This window comes from Hyperolius riggenbachi, chromosome 7 (assembly GCF_040937935.1).
Source record: "Hyperolius riggenbachi isolate aHypRig1 chromosome 7, aHypRig1.pri, whole genome shotgun sequence".
Classification (NCBI taxonomy): Eukaryota; Metazoa; Chordata; class Amphibia; order Anura; family Hyperoliidae; genus Hyperolius; species Hyperolius riggenbachi.
This window is the reverse complement of record NC_090652.1, coordinates 255809987-255819737: the sequence shown is the minus strand read 5'-3', so window position 1 is coordinate 255819737 and position 9751 is coordinate 255809987. Positions and strand designations below refer to the sequence as shown.

At 45.8% G+C, this 9751-nt stretch overlaps 1 protein-coding gene across 8 annotated transcripts in view; it reads left to right on the top strand.

Moving 5' to 3' along the window:
* UBR3 (ubiquitin protein ligase E3 component n-recognin 3) overlaps positions 1 to 9751 on the top strand; it is a 329771-nt gene that overhangs the window by 72352 nt on the left and 247668 nt on the right. The window lies entirely within an intron of this gene.

Below are 9751 nucleotides of genomic sequence, written 5' to 3'. Positions count from 1 at the left end.
TCCTCAGGGTCCGGTCACCTCTTCTCGTTGTGCAGCGTTTTCTGCCTAGGTCGCAATATCAAGCACCCAACCTGATACAGAGGTGTGCCCAAAGACAGCTTTATAATAACTATACAATTCGTTATATCATGTTTACTTCAGATTCCTTTTAGAGTGAGCCTTACATAAACTAAGTCAATATAAGCTTAGCATATGATAGACTACACATAATCCTTTGTGAAAATGGCATGTCTAAACAAAGTTTAGTGTTAGAACTACACCCAGGAGAATTACGACTGCTACTAGGCGTGTCTGGAGGAAGTCTTCCAGTGTCAAAAGGAAGCTCTGACCTGTGAATTTTCAAGCCTGTCTATTGGTTGTTTAATATGATGGATGGCTACACTGTCAAATGTGGGAAGCTTGGCTCAGTAATTACACATTGAAAAGGTAAAACATGCAGTTGTAAAGGAAGCTAACTTCTGTTTATAGTTATTTAATTATATGCTTAGCTCATATTGCTCAGATGTTCTTTCTCAGCAATAAAGGTCTGCACAACATAATGCAGATGCAGCAATGTAATTGCCTGAAATTAGCAAAGCGCAAATCGCTGCAAAAACACCCTAGTGTGAATGGGGCCTATGTTCAGCATGTATTGGTGTATATTGCTACATGTAGATACATGGTTTACCTTGTTTTGTTTCATATATGCTTCAAACACGTTACAGCAGTTTTACAATACACTAAAATATTATAACAAAAACCGTGCAGTACGTTTTGTACTTAAAGGAAAACTTAAGTCTCCTAAAAAAAATGACTTGTACTCACCCGGGGCTCCCCTCAGCCCCCTGCAGCTGAACGGTGCCCTCGCCGTGTCTCTCCGATGCAGCTGGACTCGCCGGCGGCCACTTCCGGTTTGGCTGTCACCGGCCGACAGGCTGGGAACGCGGCTGATTAGCCGCGTTCCCGTCCGCAATAGCGCCCTCTGTAATGCTATTGCGGCCGGGAACGCGGCTAATCAGCCGCGTTCCCAGCCTGTCGGCCGGTGACTACCAAACCGGAAGTGGCCGCCGGCGAGTCCAGCTGCATCGGAGAGACACGGCGAGGGCACTGTTCAGCTGCAGTGGGCTGAGGGGAGCCCCGGGTGAGTACAAGTCATTTTTTTTAGGAGACTTAAGTTTTCCTTTAAAGACAACTTTGTATGTAATGCTAGATACACACAATGCAATTTTCTGACATGTTTACTGTCGGATCGATTATTTCCAACATGTCTGATCTGATTTCCGATTTTCTGTTCACTTCTATGAAAAATCATTCGAAAAATTGATTGGAAATCAGATTCTACAAATTGGTTGGAAACAATCGATCTGAGAGTAAATAGGTCAGAAAATTGCATTGTATGTACCTAGCATTTGTTCTTATGAGATGTTGGTTAAGGAGCCCATCTATGATATAATCTTGATTGTCCAATCTTTCCAAATTTATCCAGTGGATGTACAAACTGAGTGACTAGATTTTGAATGGATACTTGACGTAGTCCTACATATTACAAATAAGCCATAACATTGTACAGTCCAAATGATATGTTAATGGGCACTTTATAGAGGAACCATTATCAAACTAACATAATAAATAATTTATAGATTAGTAAGTCAGGGTTGGCCCAATGTAAAATCTTGCCTTTCCTTGATACACTTTCTGAAATTGATCACAGGTGGTAAAGGGACTTGGAGAAAGAGTCCTTTTTTAATATTATTTTCAAGTGTGGGGTGACTTGTGGGGAGTGGAAGTGAGTGGTTAAATTAGAGATTGTGATGACATTGAGGAAAATACTATTTTGTTTGGGGGGTAAATAAATTGTTGACTTCTATTGATATTCAGTATGCTGCAGTGGATTTATGGCTCTGGCCCAGGAACCTCCTGGTGTTTACCTATATCATTCCAGTTAGAGATCAAAGCGCTCTGACGTGAAAAAAGAGGATGTGCTAGATCTGCTGCCAATGTAAATCCCAAACCTGTGAAGAGTTCAGAGCTGCTTTGTATACCTGTAAAGGCCATTCAGTCACAGGGTAAATCTTCTATAACAGTTGTACAGTGTTTCGTCGGCAGCAGTTTGATAAAGACAATTACACCGCTGATAGTACTGCTATAGTCCAACAATCACACCAGCAATGGAAGAATCTTGTGCTGACGAGTGGTGCTGTTCACAGCCACACATAGAGGATGATGTCCATCTCTGGTCTGTAGGTCCCTTAGCTGTCAGCACTGCATAAACTGAAAGCTGTATGTACAGGAACAAGCATACTTTGTATCGCCATATGTGTATAGGGTGTGAGAAGATGGTGTGGGTGTACACGGCATAGCCTTTCTCACCTACTCGTTTCGCTCACATACAGATCTTTGTCAGGGTGTGTTCAGTGGGCCTGAGCCTCCGTCTTATGTTTACACATTGCCAAGCAACTGTCCTCGGCTCCACCAACACCAAGTTAGAATGTTAAGGGGCACAGAAAATATGAATGAGAATATGGTATTGTGTGGCAAAGTTACTAACTAATGACTCCTTCAAAGTGTGCAACAAGATAACTAACACACACACACACACACACACACACACACACACACACACACACACACACACACACACACACACACACACACACACACACACACACACACACACACACACACACACACACACACACACACACACACACACACACACACACACACACACACACACACACACACACACACACACACACACACACACACACACACACACACACACACACACACACACACACACACACGTACACGTTCTCCCCAGGCTCATTTAGCCGGGTGCTCCACCCGGCTGACATCTGCTCACCTCCTCCTCTGCTGTAAGTAGAGAGGCACCAGCCCTGCACTCTCTCCTCTCACCCAACCCGGGTATTTTTTCAAGCCGCCCGGTGGAAGAAAATTCTGGGGAGAACACTGCATAATAATATCTAATGATCCTCAGACAATCTCTCCCTCTATCTGGCGCTCTCTGGAATGCCAGATCTATCCGCAACAAGCTTACAACGATCCATGACCTCTTTATCTCAAAAACCCTCACCTTTCTTGCCCTTACTGAGACCTGGCTCACCCCCTCTGACCTGCCTGCAGCTGCAGCCCTCTCCTATGGGGGTCTACACCTCAGCCATACCCCAAGACCAGATAACAGGCCTGGGGGAGGGGTGGGCCTACTCCTCTCCCCATCCTGCACCTTCTGTGTCCTTACCCCTCCCCCTTCTCTTTACTTTACCTCCTTTGAGGCCCATGTTATCCGCCTCTACCATCCCCTCCCAGCCATTATTGCAGTCTTATACCGCCCCCCCCTCCAGTACAATATCGCACTTCCTAGAAAACCTTGCCTCCTGGCTCCCACACATCCTGTCCTCCGACCTCCCAACAATCATCCTCGGAGACTTTAAAGGGAACCTAAACTGAGAAGGATGTGGATTTTTCCTTTTAAAATAATACCAGTTGCCTGACTCTCCTGCTGATCCCGTGTCTCTAATGCTTTTAGCCACAGCCCCTGAACAAGCATGTAGATCTAGTGCTCTGACTGAAGTCAGACTGGATTAGCTGCATGCTTGTTTCAGGTGTGTGATTCAATTACTAATGCAACTAAAGAGATCAGCAGGACTACCAGGCAACTGGTATTGTTTAAAAGGAAACATCCATATCCCTCTGTTTAGGTTCCCTTTAACATTCCAATTGATGAGCCTACCACCTCTGCTGCCACTCAGCTTGTCTCGCTCACCAACTCCCTTGGTCTCACTCAGCATACTAACGCCACAACCCACAGTGCTGGTAATACTTTGAACCTAATTTTCTCCAAAGCCATCGCACTTACCAACCTGGACATTACACCATTCCCCATCTCCGACCACCACCTCATCACCTTCACCCTCACTCCATCCAGCACCCTCTGTCCCTCTCCCCAAACTGGACGTTGGCAGAGAGATCTGCGCAACCTTGACCCCAATGTACTAACCACACCCCTCCACTCTCTCTCCTCCTCCCTCCCCAGCCTAACCTGCCCCAACGAAGCGGCAGCTCAATACAACAGTAACCTCTCCGCAGCCTTAGACCATGCGGCTCCCCTGACCTTTCGTACCAACAGTCGCCCCAACCCCCAATCTTGGCACACTGCCCTCACAAAAAAACTACAAAATGAGACACGAGCTGCAGAACGCAAATGGAGGAAATACCGCAACAACAATGATTTCCTGGGATACAAGACCAAGTTGCAGACGTACCATACTGCCCTCGCTGATAGTAAACAGATATACTTCACTCACTTGATCGCTACCCAAGCCTCCACCCCACATCGTCTTTTTGCCACCTTTAATGCCCTACTTAACCCCACACCTCCCCCCCCAACCTCCACCCTCTCAGCCACTGACCTATCTAACTACTTTATCAACAAAATTACAACCATCCGGAGGGATATTTCTCTCCTCCACTCTATCGCCCCCGCCTCCCCACCACATCCGACTCCTGCCTCTTTCTCCTCCTTTACCTCCTTCAATCCTGTCATGGTGGAGGAAGTCAACCAGCTACTGGCAACTTCACCTGCCACTTCCTGCCCCCTAGATCCGGTCCCATCTGATTCTCTGCTCCCACATTTTTCTGATCTGGCCCCTGTCCTCACCCATCTGTTCAACCTCTCCTTCTCCACCGGCATCTTCCCCTCAGTATTCAAACAGGCCACTGTGCTTCCCCTGCTAAAGAAATCTTCACTTGACCCTGCTCTGCCATCCAACTACCGCCCAATCTCTCTCCTCCCTTTTGCCTCAAAAATTCTTGAACGCCTGGCCCACCAACGCCTGACCAACTTCCTTAACTCCAACTCCCTTCTCGATCCCCTGCAATCCGGTTTTCGCACAGCCCATTCTACAGAAACCGCCCTCACCAAAGTGGTAAACGACCTTGCCCTTGCCAAAGCCGAAGGTAAATACTCCATCCTGCTCCTCCTGGACCTCTCCTCGGCATTTGACACTTTCGACCACTCCCTCCTCCTCCACTCCCTGCAGCTAATGGGCATTCAGGACCTAGCCTTAGCCTGGATCTCTTCCTACCTCTCCAACCGCTCCTTTACAACATTTTTCAATGGCTCCTCATCCACTCCTGCACCCCTCTCAGTTGGTGTTCCTCAAGGTTCCGTCCTAGGACCCCTACTGTTCTCACTCTATACTGCCTCAATTGGCAAAATCATCTCCTCCATGGGTTTCAATTACCACCTGTATGCCGACGACACTCAGATATATCTCCACACCCCAGACCTCTCCTCCTCTACCATGGACAAAGTCTCTGCCTGCCTCACATCCATTTCCTCCTGGATGCCTGCCAGGTACCTGAAGCTTAATTTGGACAAGACTGAGCTTCTAATACTCCCACCCCGCACAGCTGCACCCCTCCCAGATCTGCACATCACTATTGAAAATACTACCATCCACCCTACCTCCCAAGCCCGCTGTCTAGGCGTTACTCTGGACTCTGAACTTTCCTTTACCGCCCACATCCAAGGTATTGCCAGATCCTGCAACTTCCACCTCCGCAACATCTCCAAGATCCTCTCCTACCTGTCCCCTGACACCACTAAACTCCTTATCCACGCCCTTGTCATCTCCCGCCTAGACTACTGCAATTCTCTTTTATCTGGCCTCCCCTCTAACCGTACTGACCCACTTAAATTGGTATTGAATGCGGCAGCCAGACTGATACATTCTTCTCGCCGCAGCGCCTCTACAACTCTGCTCTGTAAAGCACTACACTGGCTCCCCATCAGCTTTAGGATCAATTTCAAAATCCTGTGCTTTGCCTACAAATCAGTGCACAAGACCTGCCCAACCTACATCTCTGATCTGGTCCACAGGCACATACCAGCCCGCCCCCTCCGATCCTCCAATGACCGGGCGCCTAGTCGCACCACGCATAACTCAGTCACACGCACGATTGCAGGACTTCAACAGGGCTGCCCCTACTCTCTGGAACTCTCTCCCACCAGCCTACAGACTCGCCCCCACCTTTAATACCTTCAAACAAGCTCTCAAGACTCACCTCTTCACGCTCACATACCCCCCTACACCAGCACCATAATATATACTGTTAGACCCCCTCTCAAAAGACGCACCTGTTGTCTCCACCCCACCCTTTAGATTGTAAGCCTCCGGCAGGGCCCTCCTCCCTAACGTATCCAGCTTGATTATGCAATCTTACTCACAACCACCCCTCTTGTAGACTCGAACAGTCTCTATTTTGACCTATGACACTGTATTGTTATCAAATCATTTGCATGATCTTGTTTTGTTGTGAGTTTCCGTATGTTCTACCTGTATGTTAACCCATTTATCTATTGTGCAGCGCTGCGTAATATGTTGGCGCTTTATAAATACAATAAATAATAATCCTGCACTGATCAGTAAATAATATTGTTGCTTTAAAATGAACCTGAGGTGCTCCTAAGGTAAAAAACAGGTACTTGCCTAAGAAGAGAAACACCTTGGGACCCTTGTAAAGATTGCGACCACGCTCCTCTGAATGCATGAGCGCGACCTTGCTGACCCACGTGAGTACAGTCATGCCTGCCCAGTAGCACGGAGCCACTACGGCTTGCTGCGCAAGCACGAACTTAGTCATGCAGTACGGCTGCACTCGTGCATTAAGAGGAGTGCGGTTGCAATCAGAAATCCTGCAAGCTCTTGTTGGATTCCTTTGCATTGTCCATGCATGGTAAGGGTGGGAGCCAGGAGGGTGTGGGAAGCCTCTGCAGGATCCAGTGGCTTCTTTCTTTTTGGTATCGTTTTTTTTTAACCTTAGGTTGTCCTGGGTTCACTGCAATGCAAAGATTAACCATAGGGAGCTAGTACACAAAAACATGCTCTTCCCTGAGCAATACTTGTGTTCCTGAGTACTGGGCTGGGCGGTCGGCTATCTACCAAGTGCTCATTCACACTGGAGGCGCTTTTAGAGTTTTTTCCAATTTGCCCTGAAAGCTAATTGTGCAATGATTCTCTATGAGAGAGTTCACATCTGAGCGGTTCGTTTCCGCTACATGGACCATTTTTGAGGCGATTTGCTTCAATGGAAGGTATAGGAAAGACGCGAAACACTCACAAAATCGATTTGTGCAGTGATTGCGTTGGCATTTTTAGGAATAAATACATTGTATTTATTCTTTTCTGGATCAAAGAGTGCACTTCCTGACTGATGTCAGGAAGTGAAAAAATGGAATCGCTCTACAAAAGCGTTTACAAAAACGCTTACCAAAACCGCCCAATTCACATAAATTGCCGGGAAGGGGGAAAAAGGCGTCAAACGCAAATGCAACCGCGATCTGAACGCAATGTGAACAAGGCGTGCACACAGTTGCTTGCATGTAAGTACTAATTTTAAAGTTCTGTCAATGAAACATGTCCTTTGCCAGGCTTTTAAAATATGTAGAGCAACATGGAGTGGGTTAAAGTGTATTTTGTTCCGCTGTTGTTGTGCAAACAAGCCTAATATGAGTAACCATAATGCTTACAACCACTTGTGGGTAGAGATGATCTATGATCTCCATTTTTTTCTGATTTGTTGCAATTTGTTTGTAGCTTGGGCAACAGTTGTATTTGACTGGCCCAATTTCAAGCTGCAAACACACCAAGTAAATTTGCATCAAACCGGAAAAATGACCATTGCTACTTGAGAGCAGGATTTTTTGTTTTAGTTCGGTTTTGACAAATCAAAGAATCCTGTCAGAGGTAGGAAAATGTCTGTCAGCATTGGTTGCCAAGAGAGCAGATGAGAGAGGTGCTGCCCCTGACAGCAATAATAGTTAGCTAGTGACTGAACAGCCCCCTCCACGCCCGTGTTATATCAGACATGTCAATCCAAGATGACAGAAACCAGGGATATCATAACTTCCCTTTGGAGAAACACAAATATTGCATTACTTTTCTTTGTGATACAGTGCTGCCCATTGTCTGCCTTGAGACCTTGCCACCAGCAAAGCCCAGAATCAGCAGGATGGCCTTGGTGGTGATCCTTGGATTCTTTATCACCTCTCTCACTATCCTCCTGGTGTCACTTTTGGCTTCCGACCGCGTCCTCTGAGATTTTCCACAGTGCACAACATCTTTTTTTTTTTTTTTTTTTTTTTTAAATAATCTTTTTTGCACTGTAGCCACTGTAACTTGAAAACATTTAGAAATGGCTTTGTAGCCTTTTCCTGACTTGTGAGCAGCCACAATGCGCAGCAGACAAACAAACTATATCAGCACGATGAAAAAATCCAACAGGACGGATCATATTGAACGTTACAAAACTATAGTGTGTACAGTTATCTGCCGAGCACGATAGTTAAAAGGGCTAATGCACCTGCGTTGGATTTTGCCCAGCTTCCGTACTTTTAGTGTAGCACGGCCTGTAAAGATTGTTACATTACAAATTTCAAATAAACTTTATTTTCAAGTTAACTATCATATATTTGTAACTATTGTAACCCCATGCTTGTGTGTTTTATTTTTTTATTTTACATAAATATGTACGCAACATTTCCCTCTGATCGTTCTTTTCTGCGAGAATGATCGTAAAAATGTACATGATGATTGCTGCATCCCATTGTTGCATTCCAATTGTTCCAATATTGTTCTTCTGGCAACTATCGTTCCTTGCAAACGATAATCGGACTGGATAAAACAAAAAGATAAAAAACACAGGGGCGCCGGGAGCCCACTATCGTGTAATAACGTCTCGGTATACGGACAAGGTGACAAAGATTATTATACTCACAAAAGTGGGTTGCTTTTGACGGCAACCACTTTCAACACATATGGAGAAGTATCGTCTCCACTCGGCCTTTCGGGTCGCTGCTCCTTAAGAAAAAAGAGTGCAAACGATAGTTATCGCAAGTGTGTACCTTTAGCTTTGACGGTCCACAAACCAACTGCAGAGAGCTGCTGTTTTTCACCTGCTGAGTTGATTAAAACAGCTGTTCCCAATTAATCAAGGTAGTTAGGATGCTTTAGAACAGCTTGGACTATTTGGAATAATACAAAACTTTGGATTTTCCCACAGACTGTGACAGTTTGTGAAGGGTATGAATAATTTTGGACTGGACACTTTTTGCTTAAATGTAAATAAAAGCTGAGAAATGTTTTTATTCCACAATAATGACTCTTGTATATTGACTTATTATCTTTTGGGAGACACCTATGTCATTTTCCGTCAAAAAATTACTTGCTGGTTGAATAAAAGTTACTTTAACCACGGTGGCAACCCCAGACCGCTTAACGCCAGTCGGCATAAAGTCCTGGGGGTGTGTTTTGCAGGAGATCGCACACGCATCTCTGCTTGGATGACGGAACTCCGCTCCGCCATTAGTCTCCCAGCGTCTATTTACATAGTACAGCGCTGCGAGATAAGGCAGGGCTGTACTGGGGACAGCCGTGTGACACGGCTGTCCCCTCTGGAGGCACAGAGAGTGATTGGCTCTCATAGGCTGATGTCTGAGAGCCAATCACTGTGATTGGCTGGTGGGGGAGGGGGGTGGGGAATAAAAAATAAAGAATAAAATAGTAATATTTGTAAAAAACCCCCCAAATATTTACAAAAAAGAAAAACATCCTACGAGCGATTACAGCCCACCAAGGGAGGGAGGGGGAATCACTTGTGTGCTGAGTTGTACCGCCCTGCAGTGAGCCCGGGAACCTAAACTGAGAAGGATATGGATTTTTCCTTTTAAAATAATACCAGTTGCCTG